The sequence below is a fragment of the Passer domesticus genome, chromosome 5 (genome assembly GCF_036417665.1).
Source record: "Passer domesticus isolate bPasDom1 chromosome 5, bPasDom1.hap1, whole genome shotgun sequence".
NCBI classification, from domain to species: Eukaryota; Metazoa; Chordata; class Aves; order Passeriformes; family Passeridae; genus Passer; species Passer domesticus.
This window is the reverse complement of record NC_087478.1, coordinates 7,078,122-7,098,642: the sequence shown is the minus strand read 5'-3', so window position 1 is coordinate 7,098,642 and position 20,521 is coordinate 7,078,122. Positions and strand designations below refer to the sequence as shown.

The following is a 20,521-nucleotide window of genomic DNA, read 5'->3' as shown; positions in this document are numbered from 1 at the left end:
ACTGTGAAGCCGATAGAGGTTGCTTGGAACACCTCGAAGACAGCAACCTGTTAGGATTTTAATGTAGTTATTTAGTTATAGCTGTAGTTTTAGTTGTAATTATAGCTGTCATTGTAGCTGTAGCTGTTGTTGTAGCTGTAGCTTTTTTTGTAGTTGTAACTGTAATTGTAGCTTTATTTGTAGTTGTAACTGCACCTTTAATTAGACTTGTTTATTAGTGTTCCTTCCAGAAGCCCTTTAGTGTAGTCAGTTTTGTAAAATTACCCTTAGTTTTGTAAAATTTACCCTTCTGTAGTAACTTGTCTGTTTTCAAACACATCTGTGTTTGAAAAATTAATAAAAAGAGATGTTTCTCAAATTGCTTGAAATGTGTCATTCTTTCTATTTAACCCTAGTATCTTAGAGGATGTCTTTCCTCTACCCCCATCTGAAATAAAGACTGTTTGCAATCAGAGATGTTGGATATATTAAGTATGTGGTCTCTCAAGAATTCCCATAGAAATACTCGAAGCTTGAATTAAAAATGCCCTGAAGTGCCTGAAATTATGCAGCAGAGTACTACTGTATTTTTTAGGAATCATTGGAAAAGTTTTCTTTACAGAGTCACTTTTATACACTCCTGGGGAACAATTCAGTTCCCACAGAATACTGCTTGAGGTGAAGGAGAAACACGGCCCCCATGGCTTCCTGCTGCACAGTCCACCCAGGGCCAGAATTGTTGCAGGTGGTTAAACTGCAGGTCCGGCTGTGAGTTTTGATGCGTTGTGTGTGAGGGGCATGCTGAGGGAAGGCTGGAACATACAGCTGTTCAGTGTTGCCACTGAAACACTACTGTGCAACTCAGGTGCTGATTTTTACTGGTGGGTAGTATGCAGTTACACCAGGATGGAAACTGAAAGCAATGTTCAGTAAGAGAAAGCAAAGACAAATGATCTGGATGGTTTTTTCTGTTTGAGCTGCTCTTTCAGGCCTTGAAAACAGGAGGCAGCACTGAGGAGGGAACTGAGCAAGTCCAGTTGGTATTAACTGCATCCAATCAGCTCTCTGTTCATATGGCCCTCACATTTTCCCAGCCAATCACTGCCTTGCTTCCAACTGTCACTCAACTGACATTCAACTGCATCCAACCCCTCACATCTCCCCAGCCAATCACTGCTTGGCTTCCAACCGGCACTCAACCGACATTCAACTGCATCCAATCAGCTCTCTGTTCATATGGCCCTCACACTTTCCCAGCCAATCACTGCCTCGCTTCCAACCGGCACTCAACCGACATTCAACTGCATCCAACCCCTCACATCTCCCCAGCCAATCACAGCCCCACTTCCAACCGGCACTCAACCGACATTCAACTGCATCCAATCAGCTCTCTGTTCATACGGCCCTCACACTTTCCCAGCCAATCACTGCCTCGCTTCCAACCGGCACTCAACTAACATTCAACTGCATCCAATCAGCTCTCTGTTCATACGGCCCTCACATCTCCCCAGCCAATCACTGCTTGGCTTCCAACCGGCACTCAACCGACATTCAACTGCCTCTCACCCGGCCTGCAGCTGAGCCCTTCCCAGAGTGCCTTTCGGTGAGCAGAATTTAACAATTTTAATAGATTTAGCAAAGACTGAATGGAGCAAGGCCTGGTATCAGATGTGCATTCAGAGACAGCAGCTTTGAGTAAAATGAATCACAGCCAGAGAACTGACAGCGTGTGCCAGTAGCATCAGAAGAGCTCTTGGGTCAGGTCAGGGTTTCTGTAGGCAACTGTCCCTTGAATTTACTGAAGAAAATCCCTTACAGGTTAGACACTGAAATCCACCAGAAAATTCACATTTGCTCTGAGTGTGAAGCCAAGTCCTTTCTGTTTCTTTGTGCTTTCCTCATCAGCAAAGCACAAACTGAGTTAGAATTTAAAACTGTTGTGTTCTGTGTACAGCTGCTAGCAGAGAGGATGAGAAGAAGCAGCTGGAAAACCTGCTGCTGTCTTCAGGTTTATTATGGAAATACAAAATATCATGGATTCTTACTGTTATTAAAAGATTTTTTAGGTTGACAACTACCACTCCTTAATTTGAAATAAAACTAGATATGGTCTGATTTCTAAAAATTTTACTGCACCTGCAAATCCACTGACTCAATGACAGGGTGGGAGGACTCAGCCTTGGAGGGAAAAGAAACTGAATCCTGTTGAAATTATTCTTCATTATGAGGTCACAAAGGGCTGTGTCATTTTACCCAGCAGCCCTTTGTGAATCTAAGCTGAAGTGGTTTTGATGCACCAAATCTCAGGTTTAATTGGTTATGAAAATCTAAATCAGAACTATAACCTGTCATCTAAATGATCATTTCCAACAATCAGTGTGACGAAACACTAAGTTCACATAAAACCAGAGAAATTTTATCTTTTTATCCATCACTAGCTTTTTCAGCCATCACTGGCATCTCTATTAAAGAGTGATGGTAATAAGCTCTTCCTAAGGGATCAGTAAAAATATACAATTAACTTTGCTGGTAGCCTAGTACAACAAACATTCTGTATTTTAACCTTATAGGGAAGCTCCATGAAAGGGTTCATTCTTTTTTATTTATTCCTACCCTGTCACTCCACCCTTCCTGACCCACCCCCCAAAAATATCTTGAACTTATCTTGCATAATGACAGAAAAAAAAAATACATGTGTTATTCCTGACTGCTAATTCTTCTTAAGCAATTTTGGAGTGATCAGATTCAGGCAGCTTTTGGAAGCAGTTTTCACCCTAATCAATTTTAACAAGCCCATAAGCAGAATCAAACAAGCAGGGTAATAATGGGGCAAATAGTGACATTTGAACAACTAGGAGGTTTGACTTGTATTCGTAACGATTTTCCAGACAATTTTAAAGTGTTGAAGGACAAACTACATTACTTGTACCTCTCTTAAAAACAATGAATCTCTGAACACAAAATTTTTCATCTTTGAGCTTACATGACCAAGATCTAATTACATTCTTGTGGATTGCACCAAGAATCTGGGGAAGGAAACTCATTTCATGCCTCATGACATTGTGTCAGTGAAGAGAAAGGCATTTTTAACTGGGGCATAAGAAAGACAAAGAGCCAGCTGGTGACATATTTTCCATTGGTTTAAGTGGAATGTCACATGGTCTGAAATTCTGAAGACCTAATAAGAAATAAAATAAATTATTTTTAAAAAGTAATTCAGTAATAGAATTCATAATGCCAAAAGTCACAGTGAGACCACAGTATATTTAGGTTTTCTCTTTTACATGTATTTTCAGGCTAAAATTCAGGAGGGTGTTAATTTCTCAGTAATGGAATCACCCAGCAGAGCCAAGAATGACAGATCTGTTACCATCTCTACCAAAGTTTTTCCTCTGGTCTTCTAACTTTGGCTCTTTTTCCTATATGTATGACTTTTTCTTCATATTCTAATAATTTTCTTTTCTTCGTATTCTAATAAATATTTCTTCATATTTTAATAATTGGACAAAGCTCTAAAGTGACTTGAAAAATATTTTTGTTTGTTCAGGGTTTTTCAGGAAAAAAATATTTCCTTTTCTCCGGAGAAAGAAAATCCAGACTGAATCAGAAAGAGCCAATAGGTAATTCCTAATCCACAAACAATGTAGATAAAGCATTCAGTCAGTGCTAGTGATAATTGTACTGTTTGGATACTTACTTGTCCCTGATGAAAAAAACCTCAGGAATTGAAGTCCCATGAATATAAAATTCTGTTTTTAATATATTGAAAAAAAAATTTATGACACTATTCACATGATGGAGAGGTGAACTTTATCAAATGTAGATCTCCAGGTCATTACTGCAAATAGCCAGAAAAACATTTCTCATCCTTTACACAAACACATTGTAAAAATCAGCATGAAAAGCACTGCCACATTCTAATTCTCAAGCCCCACTTAACAGCACCTGAGCAAGTAAGAAGCCTTTGAATTATTTTTGTCCTGTCTGCTTTTGTCCACATTCCATGTGATACTAAAGTCAACAAATTTTATTTATTTTCATCAGCAGAGAGAAAAATTAAAAATTCACCATTTTAGTTTTAAAGGTTTGTTCTCAGCTAGGAGGAATCAAGGAAACAAAAGAAGATAAAAGGTCTGAAAAAAGAGAACTTGCAGTGGAACTTTTTCATTTGGATTCCTGCAGAGACCTTTTCTTTTCAGGAGATCATACAGATTTATATGAATCTTTGTTCATGTAATGTGAATCTGTCTATATATTTTTTTCTTTGGTTAACAGGGGACTTGGGTCAGACAGATAGATGATCTAAAACCTGATGACAAGTGTATTCCACTTACCTGGTAATTTACCAGTAGAGTATTTTCCTGGTCCTAAGACTACTTGCTCAGGCATTTCTTGGGTTCACAAGACCTTATACTCTGCACCTATCTTGCTGTGCAGCTAGATGGAAAACTTTCCAGGTCTGTCACAGATCTGTGATTGTGGGGGAGCCCTCTGGCTGTGTAGTCTTCTGGGTTTCTTATGCAGATGCAGGTAAACCTTGCTTTCCCATGCTACCAATGCTTAGTCCTTCAGCACTATCAGAGGCTTCCTCAGTCAGGATAGCAACTAAACCTCCAATGCCAGAATCGTTGGTAAAATTTTTAGGAATTTTGTTTTCCAGGAGAAACTTCAGACTTTCTGGGTTTTGTTCAGATTTAGAATAAAATTTCTCCTGAAGTATTGGATTTTCCCACATAACAGGCTTTTCAATTTTGGGTCTTTTAAAGTATACTAATACATCTCTGCTAGGATTCTGATGACTTAATATCTAGTAATATCTTATTTTAAGGTTATAAAAATCAAATAACCAATTTTCTGCTGTAGTACAAATATAGTTATATTTCTGCCAATTAGGAAAAATGATGACTGTTCGTACCATAACAAAAGGTTGCATAACATAAAACTTGGAGATTATGGCTTCAACTTCCTTTAAAATGGTTTACTTTTGTGTGTGTTTTATCCTCTGAGGCAAGATATTTATTACTCTTTCAGAAGTGGGAGATTAGGTCACCAGTAGAGGAGTAATCATGGTGTTTGCTGTGTTATTAAAATGTAGATCAGTAATGACATTATCTCATTAGTGGTGTGACATACCATCAATTATTCTGTCATCATGGATTTTCAACTCCATCACCAGGAGTGGGCTGAACCTAACTTTATAACTCAACAGCAACTTCCAAACATTTAAACTCCATTTTCATGGCTATTCAAGGTAAGAGCACATGGTCTTGTGTTGTGTGCCAATTGAAAAGTACTCCATGATTTGAATTACTTTTTTGAGCCAGGGATGATTTTGTAATGGACAAGTACAGACCAGCATAACAGAATTGGTTCCATCTGTCAGCTGAGTTATGATTCTATCACCCTATATATTAGTCCTTTCAGCATTTCTGGAATTTCTTGCCAAAATTAGCCTGGCTTTGGATTCAGCAGTTGTTCAAACCAATGTAAAGGCAAATTCATGAGAAAAAAATAGCAAGTCAGGCTAAGATCAGGGAATTTATTTGGCAGCCTTGCTGAATCCCTCTAAGGCATTTGATTGCAAGGAGCATACTCAATCTTTTATGGTACTCTTTATCTACAGCCTAAAGGAATATTTAGCTTTATCTCTTGATGTGCCTTCTTTAGGTAATAAATACACAGAGGGTGCTGTTTTAAGTTAACATTTACCTCATGATATTTATTGCTACCCATACTTATCTACTCATTTTCAGGAAAGTTCCCTCTCCAGATAAGGTACATTTTTAAATGAAGTATTTACTGTTTGTACTATTTTCTCCAATCATTCAATTCAATTTAAAAGCTATAGAAATTATATCTGAGCTGAATCATTTCACATACACACAAAGGAAAATTAAAGAAAAAGAATAGGAAGACACTTTATATAGCCTGTCTGTTTAACTAATTAATTTGTTTAATTCTTATCCTTGAGTTTGCAACTAACTTGAATCTCCAAAAGAAGCCAAATGAATCTTTATTGTGCCTTTGAATGTTGAGCCTAATAATTTTTTAGTTAAAACTAAAATAACTACAGTTTCTAATAAACAAAGGCACAGTCTTCCCTCATCACCATCTTCTAAAGTTTTCATTCCATTAAGTTCTGTAAGGTTTTTCTTCCAGAAAGGTTCTGTGAACTAAATTTCCACACAGCTGTGTGAGCAGGACATTTGGAAGTCCATTCCTCCCCCATGGTACAGCTGCTGCACAATGTCAGTCAGAGCTTATGACTTCACAATCGTTGCATGCAACAGAGCATCAGTTGTGAGGTGGAATGATGGAATAAACATGACACATGGCTCCAGTACTGACTGGTTTTGGAAATTAATTGTGAACTCATACTCAGCGCATCTTTCTAAATTTGCTTAAAAACGTTCCATATGACTCAGTCTTACTGTTGAATATTGATCCAAATTTTCAACAATTTCATCTCCTGAACATGGCAATAAATATCACTTACCAAATGCAACCTTGAATATTTGCAGTATGGTCTGTATAAAATGAAACAGCTGGTTTAACTTTAAAGATAAGCCAGTTATCTCCTGCCTCCAAAATAACAACAGTCTCCCAATGGTGTTTGGCACATCTGATAAAGAAAAAGAGTCATGCAGTAGGTCCAGGAGCTGGAATGTGTAAGCAATCTTCATCCCATCTGTGGATGCATGCCATAGATAGGTTGGCCGAAGTTACAGATGTGATTGACTTGCTACCTAAATTGCTCTCCTTCAGAAGCTATTGATTATGGGATGTAGAGCTGCATGTTGAGAAAGTCCAGATTGGCTAATGGCAATTTCCTGCTGTGCCTCTGACACAGCTTGACTCTAAATCAACAAAAGGTTCCTTCTCTATAGCAAATGTCTACATTTTCATTTGACAATGCTAATTGAATACTTCCTCCTCAAAATTTGAACACTGACATAGAAGATGTAATTGTGTGTTGACTTCCAATAGTGAAGAGTTAATGAGCATGCAACAGTTCAGGGCAGAATCAAGTTTCATGTGCACAAAAGCCAAAACAACCTTTTTCAACATCCTATTCATTTAACATTAATTTCAGAAAATAATGAGAGGCCACGCTATAGACCAAGGTGTTATTGTCTTTCAGGTCAGGTTTGTTTGCTGAGAAAGGAAGGTTTAATTTGACCTCATCAGCTAAAACAGTGTCAGCTGTGTTTATTACTAAATGATGCAAGCATCTAGACAATGAACTCACAGATACTCTGACTAGACTGTTTCCACAATACTGGTAGGAAAGGTTCACAGAATTTAAAGAGAAGGGAAAAATAATCAAGCCAGGAAGGTATCTGGTGTTAGAAAACACAAATAACATATTTCTTTCATGTGCAAATTCAGTGATTAAACTACACTGCCGTTTGTGTATTCCTTGTGTTCAATTATTATATACTAAACCTGCTACACCCTTCAAAAGCAGCAGCCTTCCCTGGATGGGAATTCTTTTTGTGCCAAACCATGTGGTGGTTTTATACTGCAAACAAATGAGAACTGGTGAGATCAACAGCTCATTTTCGGTTATGATCTAAGACCTTATGAATGGTGTTCCCCAGAGATGCATCCCCAGAGATGATGTTCCTTTACATTGCACTGTGTATTAAAGTTTTTTAACAAGTAGCTGTGACTACAGTCAGTGGAAAAGAAATACTCATCAGGCTAGAAGGTAGGATTGAAAAGATAACCCTTTCCTTCTACTCACAGCAATTCATATTTCAAATGAAATAAGAGTTTGAGTACAGCAGAACTCCCTCCTTAAGGCAATTAAAGCTCTCAAACATTGGCCATATAGAGTCCAAGTTCCAAAGAGGATACATTTTTGTCAATTCTTCTTGCTAATTAAAGGGTTTCATTGTTTTTGTCATGCTGAAAACAGAATTTATATTCATAGCATCTTTGTGCTCGTAATCTACAAATGTGGGTTTCTTTTTTTTCTTTATTTGTCCCACCTCCTTTCCCCCTTATTACAGTTAAATAATGTTACTTAAGTAGGGAAATAAACCAAACCAAACATACAGACAAATCTCTTCTAGATCTCCAACAGCAGGATAAAAATGCCATTCAATATTCTTTGTCTGTTTTTTTTAGATTTACATAAATCAAGGTATGTTGCTAGAAAAAAAAAAGTGCCACCAAAGTTAGGTTGTTTCTCAGTCTCATTAGATTAAATTAGCTGTGTGAGTTTCAAAAATCAATCACTATATACAGTGTGTTCTGATCACTTCCAAAATATGAACAAAATTTGAAAAAAATTATTAAAATCATAATCCTTTTGTGTTAAATAATTTTGACATCCCTAGAGAAAGTGGCTCCCTATAATTCAGTGGTCGGGGTAATCTGAAATATATTTTACAGTGAAAATTCTCTCTGTCATACTGAGGAGTATTGAACTGAGGAAAAGACATAACTGTCATCTAGTAGTTTGGATTTCCAGATCCTACTTTCTTGCCATTTGAGCACTGCAGTATTTTAAAGACTAGACCATGTTTCACAGGAAATATCAACAGTAAGGAATCATAGACTGAAGAGTTTATGAAAGAAAATTCTCCAGCCGGAGCTGGTGGTAAAAAATAATGTTCTAAATCGTTTTCTCTCTTTCAAGAATTTAATATTTGACTCAGGATGTTTCAAGTCCCACACAACACTGGCTTATACATCAAAGAACATAGAACATCATCTCTCCTCAGTGTGGAATCAGCCTTTTTCATATAGTTTTAATACCCAGAGGGAAAGGCATAGGGGTAAGAAAAGCTTTAAAAATTACTATCAGGCCATTCTGTAAACCTTTTTGTTCAGACAGTGGAATTAAAAAAATAAACTGGACAAAAAGCTGACAGTGACTGACACACTAATAGTGAAAACATGGTTTGATCCCCTGGAGACATTGTGAGCAAGGTATGGACAAACACAGTTTCTACACCTTCATAAAAAACCTGAAAAGCTAAAGCCTACATTAGTTGAAGCTGGAAATATCATAGTTCTGTGGCTGATTAACAGCAGAACAACAAAAGTTTGAAGAGAGAGAAGTGTGACAATATTGGACAAGAAGACAATAAAAATTGCTGGAAGATTGAAAGCATGGGAGACAAGGAGAAAACAAACTCGAATTACTTCAAGAATGTGAACATGGAGAGGTGAAGCTTCCAACAACTGTGGAGAAAAGTGAGCAGAAGAGGTACCAGGAGGAATTAGTACTTCTATCTCCTTAGATACATTGAAGTTCAAACTGGCATTAGAACTTCAAAAGGGGGACATTAGACAAATAACTCCATACTGACTATGCAATCTGGAATTGCCCAGGTAAAAGAGTAAATATGAGTGATTCACTTTAAGGGAATCATTGATATCCTGAGGTCATTAAAGAGAGAGGTATGCAAAGCAAGACAAAAGGGAATGGACTGTATAAGATTTTGAGGCAGTGGAAGGAGAAGGCAAAACTGGGTCGATAATGATAAGATCAGACAGAAGGAAAAATTGCAGCTCAAAATAGGGAAGAAGGCAGCCAATGTGAAGTTGTGTCAGAGACTCCAATAAGGCAAAGAATAGTTTATTTATAAAGCATGAGAAATAAATATGCAGAGTAATGCTTAGGAAGTTTAGGCACAGCAAGGAGAATGAAACCTATCCAGGAATAAATCGGTCAGCTGAAAGAGAGAAAATGTGATTGCTCAGGTCCAATTCACAAGTTTTGGATCTGGGTGATTAAATGTCCTTTCAGGCTTAGCTTGCTGGGTTAAGTTTTGGCGATATAACTACTACAGCAGGAATACTTTGCTGAAAGACATGAGTGCAAAAGTAACATATTCAATATGGTTATTTAATGCAAAGCCAAAAGAATAGGGAAAGGACCAGACTCAAGCTCTCTTTCAATGTTGAAAATGTAAATCTCATTAGGTCATTATAGTCTATGTCTGGTCCTTGATATCCCAAGCTAGAAAACAGTGCTACCTTTTAACTGCTCCTACCCACAGAGAGATTTTCCTTTAATTCATGCTCACAGGGGCAAAGTCAACAAAAATGCCCCTACACTGTTCCCCACTACTGCCTTTGTCAGGCAATTACTGTGAAAGGGGTAATATAATAGAAATAAAACAACTACTGTGTGTCTGGCTTGAACTGTAGCTGCAGCTCCTTCAGCTGTTTAAAACATTTCCTAGGCACCCATGCTGACAGTCAGCCTTGGCTGTGCTGACAACTCTGGACATTTTCAATGCAGTGCAACAGTAGGAATCTTTCAAAGCCACAACCAGGACTTCTTTATTTAGTTTTGTTTATTCCTGCTACTATGTTTTGGATTAGTTTGGATGTCAGAGTGATTTCATGCACTAAACCTGCAATATATTGAACAGTGAAGTGAGGTAACAGCTGTGTTGTATGGTTAACCAAAAATGTAAACCCATTACATTTCTGTTGATGTTAATGTTTTTGGACAGCAAGCTTTACTTTGAAGAACAGGAATATTCATGAAACCTGCTTATTTCTTTCCTAATCACTGTTCCCTACTCCTCCCCTCTCTCTCCATCCACTTTCTTTAAAAAAAAGGCTCCAAAAAGCTCCGGTCAGTGCCAAAGCCCTGAGGAACATCATTTCAACCAGAATTTAAGCCTATACATCAACTCCTACTCTTAACTCAGCTCCTTACCAAGTGAATCATTGAACTTCAATTCCAATACGAAATTCTAAAGCAAACTCTCATTTGAGAATTTTATGCAGTAGTATTTGACAGTGTTTTTCTCATTCACTTAGTAGCAAGTGATCTAAGATTCCTAAGACTTGGAACTTTGGGCCAGTTTCCATTCAGAAAATATTCAACACCCACTTGAGTCCTTTCAATAGGTGAGACTTCTGTTTTCAAAGTCCTTTTCAAATAGAAGCTTCCCAGAAAGTACTCCTGGCCTCAGTGTGTAAGAGGAGCTATGTAATTATTACCAGCCGACTGACAGGGATCGTTCCATTGCTTCCTTTGAACTCCCCTCTGCCAACAAACTACTTGAAAACTACAGTAAACCCTTAGCGAGCTGTGAGGTTTGCTGTGGCAGTTGACTGAGCCTGCTGAAGGTCTCTCAACCCCTTAAAAAGCTCAATGTTGCTGCCTTGAGGAGGAGAGCTAAGAGGAGGAGAGGCACAATCAAGGAGGCAAGAGCCAGGGTATGTTCGTGAAAAAACACTATTTCTCAGGGAGCTGGGAGGGTCATAACTGTGGTCACTGGGATTCAGGGAGGGGCTGTTTTAATAAAATCACTCACGGAATCATTTGGGTTGGAAGGGATCTAACAGACCATGTCATTCCAACCCCTCTGCCATAGGCAGGAACACATTCCGCTAGACCAGGGTGCTCAAAGTCCCATCCAGCATGGCTTTGAACACTTTCAGGGATGAGGCAATCACTTTGGACAACCTGTGCCAGTGTCTTAACACCCTTGCAGTGATGAATTTCTGCATTATGTCTATCTAAACCTACCCTCTTTCAGTTTAAAGTCATTACCCCTTGACCTATCACTACATGCCCTTGTAAAGTCTCCAGCTCTCTTGTAGCCCCTCTAGGTGCACCAAAATGCCGTGAGCTCCTTCCCTTCTCCCAGCTCTCTCAGCCTGTCATCTCAGGAGAGGTATTCAGCCCTCAGAACATCTTTGTGGCCTCCTTTGGACTCATTCCAGCAGTTCCATGCCCATCTTGTACTGGGGGCCCGAGCGCTGGACACAGTGTTCCAGGTGAGGTCGCACAAGAACAGAGTAGAGGGGGAGAGCAACATCGTTTGTTGCAGCCCAGGATATGGCTGGCTGATAATCACTAATCACAGCCCTCGAACTCCTATCTTTCCCCGGGGAGCAACAACAAGCTTTGGTTTCCCGAGTCGGGCAGAGAGGTCATGGCCTTCCTGGTGCTCCCAGCACCTCCTTCTGCCCTGCCCAGCTGTCACTGCTGGACACAGCAAATCTCTCCGTGGTGTGACGGCACCACCACACTGCAAACCAGGCTTCTAAGTGATAAGGCACTGCCGTAAACAAAACAGATTTTGGGGAGCTTATTAATATATTCTACCATCCCCCAAGTTTCCTGAGTATTTATTAATGTTTTAAAAACAAGCGTCCAAGGAGTCCTTTGTCACACACTGCAGTGTTAGGAATCCTGCTCAGCTTCAGCCACCAGATGCTCATTGCGACAGAGCAGGGACACTGCTGTTTGTTTTTAAATATTAGAGGAGACACTTCGACTGTCATCTCACCAGATAAACATTTGGCCTTGTTTTGTACTGAAAGAAGAGTTTCCTTGATTCAACATCAGATTATGTAGCTGTGCTCAAAGGCCCGGGAGGTGATAATGATTTAAAGTATCTGCCATAAACAATCACTTAGCCACAGCCAGGGGCAAGGGAGAAGAAAACATCAACGAAGTGAGAAGTGTCAGATTCCATCCTGGCAGGGGGTGGGAAAGAGATAACGTCCTCTAGGCCACAGTGTCTGCCCATAAACACCCCCTTTGAATTGGTCAAGTAAGCACAGAGCTGTGCCGTCCACCTTTGGCATGGCTTCAATAAATCAGATCTACAGAAAGATGTTTGACAGGCTTTTAAAGTCGGTGGGGAGTGTTATGCTGAGGGAGAAGCTGTTTTTCTCAAACTGCAAGATTTAGACTTTTCAAAAAAGATAAGCAAACAACTCAAGGAGCCCCTTTCACAGATGAAGATGAAAAGAGCAAGTCTCCAACTTTTAATACCAGTAAACAAATGCAAATTGTGAAAGTGGAAACGTTCTGAAAATATCAGAAATGTGTAACGTGATTACAATGCTAATTTTTCACCATCTGTTTTACTAGCTGAAATTCTAGCCCAGAAGTTATTTATTCCAAAAACTTTTCAAGTTACAGAATGTTAAAAAAAAAATTCTGAGAGACATTTCCTGAAGTACACATTCATGAAAAAAACCTCAAACCAACAATCATTTTCTCTTTGTGGGTGCTGCATCTATAAGAAAAGGCCAGAATGCTCCATTAAAAGTCTTTGACTAGATTCACTGCCCCTGTGTGCAGAGAGCTGCCGCGGTGATGTCCTGGCTCTGCCTGACTCTTCCAGTCTGCCCAGGTAGGTGGCACGAGGATTTTCAGGATGAATAAGGCCAGGTAGGCACATACAATCATGTAGCAGCTAATTCCATTTGGATGCCAGCAGCAGGAGCAGAGCTAACAGCTGAACTCCTGGAATTAAGTTAGCCAGTCGCATTTTTTGGAACAAGCTTAAATTAGCAAAGTGGCCAGCACAGTGAGTAAACACGAAGAACAGACTATATCAGTACTGTACTTCATATGATTGCAGAATTTTTGATCATGTATTAAAGTGTTATAAATAGATTTACTGCCTCATGAAGTCACAGCCCTGCTCCTTTGAACAGCTTTTGCTGCCCCAGGTGGAGAAAGAAGAGAGTAAAATATGTTAATTATGAAAACTGATTGTAGCTGTTTCAGTTATTTACAAGGGGGCTAATTAAGTTTGATGGGAAATATTCTGTAGAAACTGAATTCACTTTGTCAAGCAGATGAATGAGAATCAACAGATTTAATACAGTTTTGATGTTCTCCACTGAAGGCAGGAAAATTAAAACACTCCCAAGTAAATCAATAACTGGGATGTTTCTGTAGATATAATTGCTTTGATTATCAATGCAGAAGACTAACATAAAAAACAAGATGAAATAATCTCTTTCTGCAGGGATTCCTTTACATACAGGCTTCCCCACGAGTCATTGCTACTTATTCAATAATTGCATAGCTATAAATTTTCTGTCTGTCTCCTGCAAAGAATAATGTGACTGACTGCAGGCCTACAGGAGGAAACCCAAAACTGCACCACACCTGTCCGGATTTACCCATAAGTAGCTGTAGATGGCTTAGATACTGACAAGTGAGTTCCTCTCCTTTACTGACAAGATTTATAGGGAAGGAGGTAGGCCCCGTGAAAGGCTTCATTGTCTGCAAGTTGAATGCCAAAGTGGTTCCTGTTCCCCTGATATGGAAATCAGAATTGTCTTAGAAAGCAGTTTTCCAATAGAAAATTTGGGAAGAAAGAAGTGCATTGAAAGCCATTGGTGTGGCAGGTGGGTCATTTACAGCTACCTGATAGAAACAGGAGCATAGGGCTGTATCCAGAGAATTCTAATACTTGACTGAAGGCTGCAAGCAGTCACCTTCTGCTTCTTGCTGGTCCAAAGCTCAGGACCTTCTCCTGAGAACAAGGACCTGACAATGCCAGCTCAGGAAACAGCATGTCTGCAATTTTCTCTATCCAGCAAACTGGTTAGCTTTGAACATGAAAGTGAAAGAAAAATTTGAAAAAGCTGATAGGAAGGGAATAATTCTGGGGAGAAAAGTCCTAAAGGTTCCACAACCCTAATATGTGCTAAGCTGCAGGGTGTCAAGAATGATTTAATGAGAGTAATGTGAAGAACAGTACCTGCTCCTGTACTTTTATGCTATTTAGCAGTTCTGTCATTATCAAGGAGCCCTGTGGCTGGTAAGGATGTGCCAACACATCCTGGATACCTCAAGTGAATGGCTCAGGACTCAAAGGTTCTCTGTTAAAGTAAGCCAACAGGGGGTGTTATCAGGGCTAACACAGCTGTCCTGGGTGATGGAATGAGGTTTGCCTCTGTGTGTTAAATCCTTTTTGAGAAATAAACCTTTCAGCTGAGTCTTGTACAGCTGCAAGATGGTGTTCTGTATAGGGAAAAAGCACTGAGGTGTGAAATTTGGGTGGTTTAGGGTGTGAATGCCCTGCTTAAGAGAATCTTTAGACTCTATGAACAAGAAAATTGGTTTTTAGGTAGTTCAAGGTGCCTGTGTCATTCTTCTTCTTAAGCATCAGCTCTGGAGTGCCCAGCACATGAACAACATTGACCTGTTGTAGCAAACCCAGAGGGAGACACCAAGTTGAGTGGAGGGATGGGACATCTCCTATGAGGAAAAGCTAAAACAATTGGGACTTTTGAGCCTGGAAAAGAGAAGGTTTGCAGCCTTCCAGTATCTGAAGGCAGCCTGCAAGAAAGATGGGGAGAGACTATTTGCAAGAGTCTGTAGCGACAAAACAAGGGGAACAGCTCCTAACTGAAAGAGTGTAGGTTTAGATTAAAGAATGGAAGGAAATTCTTTATTGTGTGAGTGATGAGGCACTGGAACAGATTGCCCAAAGAAGCTGTTGTTGCCTCATCCCTGGAAATGGGGTTTTGACCAACATGGTCTAGTGAAATGTGTTCCTGCCTACAGCAGGGGGGTTGGATTAGATGGTTTTTATGGTCCCTTCCAATCCAAGTCACTGATTCTATGACTCTTAGATCTAGTTTTGAAATGGTATGAGGGTTATGGAAGAAAGCCCCCTAGTGCTTGTTATGTTGTTCTGTGCCATTATACTATTCCGAGGTCAACAAGAGCCTGGATCCCAGTTATCCATTCCCATGACTGCATGGAGTGCTGGTAAACATCATTCTCTTCACTATCGTGACCAGTGACAGGACCTGAGGGAATGGCCTGAAGCTGAATCAGGGGAGATTTAGGTTGGATATCAGGTAAAGTTTCTTCACCCAGAGGGTGGCTGGACACTGGAACAGGCCTCCCAGGGAAGTGGTCACAGCACCAGCCTGACAGAGTCCAAGAAAAGTTTGGACAACTTTCTCAGGCACACTTCTTGGGCTTCCTGGGATGTCCCATGCAGGGCCTGGAGTTTGACTCAGTGATCCTGATGGGTCCCTTCCAGCTCAGCATATCCTATGATTCTTTTATTTCCATTCCTGCTATACTTTAAAAAGTTGACACATCAGAGCAGCAGCTCAACATCCTCATCCTTAAAGTAGCAATTATTGAGTGTAATGTACTTTAATAGCAAGCTTGTCTCTTTTCATCATCCTCTCTTCTCTCATCCTTTGTAAGGAATTTTGGCTAGACACGTTCCAGTTCTGCTGTCGGAAAAGTAGTTGTCCAAAACTAATGTATAAACTCATGTAAAGGCTGTCCAGTGAATTAAGTATCAACTACTGATGTGTTTTTCTTATCAGGAGAGAATACAGCTTGATTTTAAAGAAATTGATAGCACATATTCTTCAGAAACCAGTTTGTTTGTCAGGTCACACAGCAGTACAATCACCTCTCATCTTCTGATAAAGTTACAGATTCATCTCCTTTATCATCAGCTGTCTAAAGGTTAGGCATCTGGCCTCAGCCCATCATCTGGGCTCCCCCAGTAGTCTCTGATGAAAGACAGACTTCCTCCTCATCCTTCATACACATCTGTCCTTCAAGAAGATGAATTATCCTTTGTAGGTGCCTGCCTCTTCATAAACTACAGAGTACTGGCATGGCTGGCCTAAACTCAGTGCCTAGCCTTTAGATAGCTGAAATGGGGTGAGGTGTATTTCACCCTATGAGGACATGATTTCCTACTTCTGTTTCTGTTCTTTCAATCCTTTAAAGCCATATATTTTTTTTTTTCTCTGTGTGCCCCTTGAAAGCACAGGGACAGACATTTGTCTTGCAGGAATGCTATTCAATTCAGTTGAAGAATCCTGTTCCAAACATATCAACCTGGGCTTAGGAAACTCTGCCTCTCCTTATGTGTGGCACCTTCAGGTTTGGTGGGTTTCAGAGTCTCTGCAAATCTATTCTTTTTTGACATTGACAGAAAATTTTCTTAATCCCATGCATGAAGAAAAGGAGCAACAGCAAAACCTTCAATAAACCCTCAAAAGAAATGAAGGTAGTTTTGATAGCAAACTTTGAGATAATCCCATGGAAAAGGTACTGCTGTGTTCTGTCAACTCTCCTACCTTTTTATTCTCTTGAACAGAGGGAGTGTATCCCATCCTCCAGGAATCTGTGATTCAGACAAGCATGGAACCAGCCCCTCAGGGACAGTCTCAAGCAATCCCCCTTCCTGAGCTAAAGGAGGATTTAGGGAGGTTTTGGGTTTTTTTTAAGTAAAACTGCCTCAAGGGTCTGGAGAGCAGATGAAAGAATTCACAGACTTCCACATTTTCTTCCCTTAACACCTGGACTTTTCTGCATGCCTTGTAAGTAAGGTAAAGTTTAAAATCTATTTTATCTCCTTTACAATCATGGGTTACTAGATCAGCAGGTGTAAATGAATGCCATTTTTCTGTGAACCTACATACTATTTCTTGAATTTGCTGTTTTGCTACTTTAATGGCCTTCCTTATTTCTGATTGCAGTGATAAATGTAAATATATTTTTTAAGGTTGTACTCTGATGATCTGTTTAAATTAGGTGGTGGGTTATTGGTTGTTGTGTTGTTTTTTTATTTTTTTACTTTTCTGGCAGAGTGACAAGCATTGGTTCTGGTTGGGATTTGTGTTTAATTTTCAGATTTCAAAAGCACTGAAGGTCCTTTGCACTTTTAATGAGCTAGCCACATATTTATTTTAGGTACTTAACTTCTGGCATCTAACTTTGAATGCCTTGTTCAAAGATCAAAGTTTCTGAATTTGACAGCTCTAGTAAAATTGTATTTTTTAAATTGTTTTATGCAGTTACACAATTTATGTGCACTACATGTCAAAGCTGTGTTGGGGAGACAGGTAGAAACATGCTCTTATAGAGAAAATTGATCAGAGTAAAACTTTGGCTGCTGGGGAGGCAGGAAGTGATCCAGGACTCTCAGTGCTAGTTATGAGCCAAATCTGGTAGCTCTTGCTGTTCCTTCAACTCACTTCCCAGAGGGTAGAGGAGTTTCCTGCCTCCTCCTGATTTCACTCCCTGCTCCCAGCTCACATATCACCAGAGTATGTGAGGCCATGCAGTTCTGGGGTTAGTCTGAGTCTTGCCCTGTCCTTGTGTCCCTGTAGGTCCTGGAGCAGACCCATCCCTGCAGAAGCAGTAAGGAACAAATGTACAGGGCTTGCCTGATGAGAGTGTCCCACGAGGCCACTGCCACAGACAAAAGAAGCAGAACATGATGGTAAACAGGATTGTCTCCAGAAGAAACAGAAAATAGGAGATAAGCTAAGTTAGCTGCTGACTGCAGTTGCCTCTGAGGAAAGTTAGTTCAAATAAGATCAGAGCATTGGAGAAAGCAGGGAAAGGGAAAGGTGAGTGAGCATAAGTAACAAACAAGAGATCATTATGGGGACACTTCAGAATAGAGAGAGAAGTAAAAAGGGACAGCAAGCAGTTTTTCAGTTAAAACTCCCCCTGTTGGACACAAGAATTTTCAACAGAGGCAAAAACTCCAAATGCCCATTTTCACATCACTCTTGATTTAAGCATCAGCCTTTTCCTAGTGCAGGATAAAACCTCTGCTCAAGGTAAACCACTAAGCAAGCTGTGGCTAAAGCATGGCTCTGAACTGAAATGCGGAGAGCTTTGATCACAGTGTCTGTTGGAACTGTTTTCTGAGCATTCACCTTCTCTTCCCATGCAGATCAAACGTGAGGATATCATTCTGTGTTTGAGATAATAAAGACCTTGCTGGAAGGCAGACATCAGCTCCAACAAATCTCTTCATTAAGATGGTTAGCACACTTTTGCTCTGGGGCTGTCTCTGTTGGCTCAAAGGACAGGATGAGCCAGATCACAGCAAACTACACCCATCTCTGTATACACACTACTGCATATTTCACATAAACTTCTTATCTGTACTACTGCATCTCCTCTACAGTAAAATTTATAACTAAATAAACCTGTTTTCTTATTGATGGATCCTTCACAGCTGGGGTCTCTAGGGTGAGCTTTGACAGAAATTCCCCCTTTAATGGGCATCTTCATTATGTCTCACCCTATCTGGTGAATCTAAGCCCTCGATAAAGTCTTTCACTCAGGGGAAAACAAATACTGTCTCCCCTTTAGTCAGCTGCTTCAACACATGAAGAGACAAAATGTCTTTGAGAACTTCAGATCTCTGTCAAAATGCACTTAATTTGACAAGTAGATTCAAAAAGTATTGTGAGGAAGGGGATAAGACAAAATGTGTTGGTATACATAAGTGATTCCATAAACTCTCATCTCTTAAGAGATTAAGCTAAAACATCAATTTGCTACTGTCTGAAGCTTTTTTCTCTTTAATACAGGGATCCTCTTTGGAGTCAAGAGAATAACCTTCTGACCTTGAGCCACCTCCCTAACTAACAGCTGGCCCATACAGCTAATCCTTCAATTTCGTGAGCTGACCAAAATAAAGCCATAATTATGCTATTTGTATTTTCTCTGTTCTGCAATTTTAGGCCATCCCTAAAAGACATCTGCCAGATGTTTGAGAAAGACACAGTGTGCTTATGGACAAAGCAGTTTTCCAAAAAGTGAAAAAAAGGAGAAAATAATTCACCTTTCTAAAGTGAACTAAAGTGAATACTTTCACCTATAAAATGGTATGTTATTTAATATGTCCCTGTATTTCCAAGGATTCACACCTTTTGTCTCTTAGAATCAATGTTGTGCTTACAGTGTTGTGCTAAAAGCTGTGCAAACAAATGAGAAATCAAATCTTAGACAAACAGTTAAGATAATTTCCCTGCACATCCCAGGAGCATAAACCAAATATTTATTTCCATGTGATCACCTAATTAAATATATCCCAACATTATGTTCAAAACAGTAGAGCAAAAGGCGAGTCATGAGACCTCATTGAGCTTTTAAACAATGATTCCTAGGAGTTTGTGGTTGGACCAAACTGGCAAAATCTGCCAAGAATTAGGGGATGAATGCTGGACATCCTCCCAAGAAAATCTATTCACCTGCAGCCCATGGTGTGGCTCTGTGTACACCATAGCCATACCTGGTACAGCAGCGCTGGTAGTTTACCATCCTGTCCAAGCAGATCTGATGCTCAGTGGGGCTGAGATCAGCAATGCTGAGCTAACACAGATCTGCTGAATCTGCCTCTGGACCCAGCTCTGGGGACTTTGGCATCATTCTCTTTAAAAAAATTTAAAAATCCATCCAACCTAAGTGAAATGGCCTCATTTCACTTAGGAATGGATGGAGATGGGGAAACAGATGTTGCCTTTGTAGAAGATGAGTGCTGGGGTCCTCACAGACTTCCTGGCAAACAGTGTGGGGAGCACTGCTAAACTCTTCTTTGTAGTTCAGCATGTAATTAGAATAAATGCAGTTCTTTGAAACAAACTGGCATGTTGTATGTTGTTCATTACACATCTTAAAGCCTCATACATTTATTCAGAAGAATAGTAAATGAGTTATAAAATTGCCCATGGCACACCATCACTGTAAACATTAAGTATCAATACTCTACAGATTAAAAAATGTCACTGAAATATCAGATGTGAGGAGAAGCAGTTTCCTTCACACAGTATAAATGAAATTTTTACCCCAAAGAAGAAAGGAGTTGTTGTTCTGCTATTACAAATTAGCCATGGGAGGAGGGGGAAGAAAGCATGTTGTGGAAAAAATAAGGTTAAGGGACATAGAGTGGCCAGGGGGATGCTAATGTCCATTTTATTGTGATTTTTTATGAAAGGCTTCTGTCTTTTGTCATTCCTCCCT

At 39.8% G+C, this 20,521-nt stretch overlaps 1 long non-coding RNA gene across 4 annotated transcripts; it reads left to right on the top strand.

Moving 5' to 3' along the window:
• Positions 1–1,252: 1,252 nt before the first annotated feature.
• Positions 1,253–19,213, top strand: LOC135301612 (uncharacterized). 4 transcript variants are annotated; one of them, XR_010363386.1, is made up of 6 exons: positions 1,589–1,797; positions 3,527–3,599; positions 16,854–17,085; positions 17,869–18,111; positions 18,444–18,534; positions 19,090–19,213. It is a non-coding gene; the product is annotated as an uncharacterized LOC135301612 (long non-coding RNA). The 4 variants fall into 4 exon arrangements; XR_010363383.1 differs by lacking the exons at positions 1,589–1,797; positions 16,854–17,085 and adding an exon at positions 1,253–1,582; XR_010363385.1 differs by lacking the exon at positions 16,854–17,085.
• Positions 19,214–20,521: the final 1,308 nt, after the last annotated feature.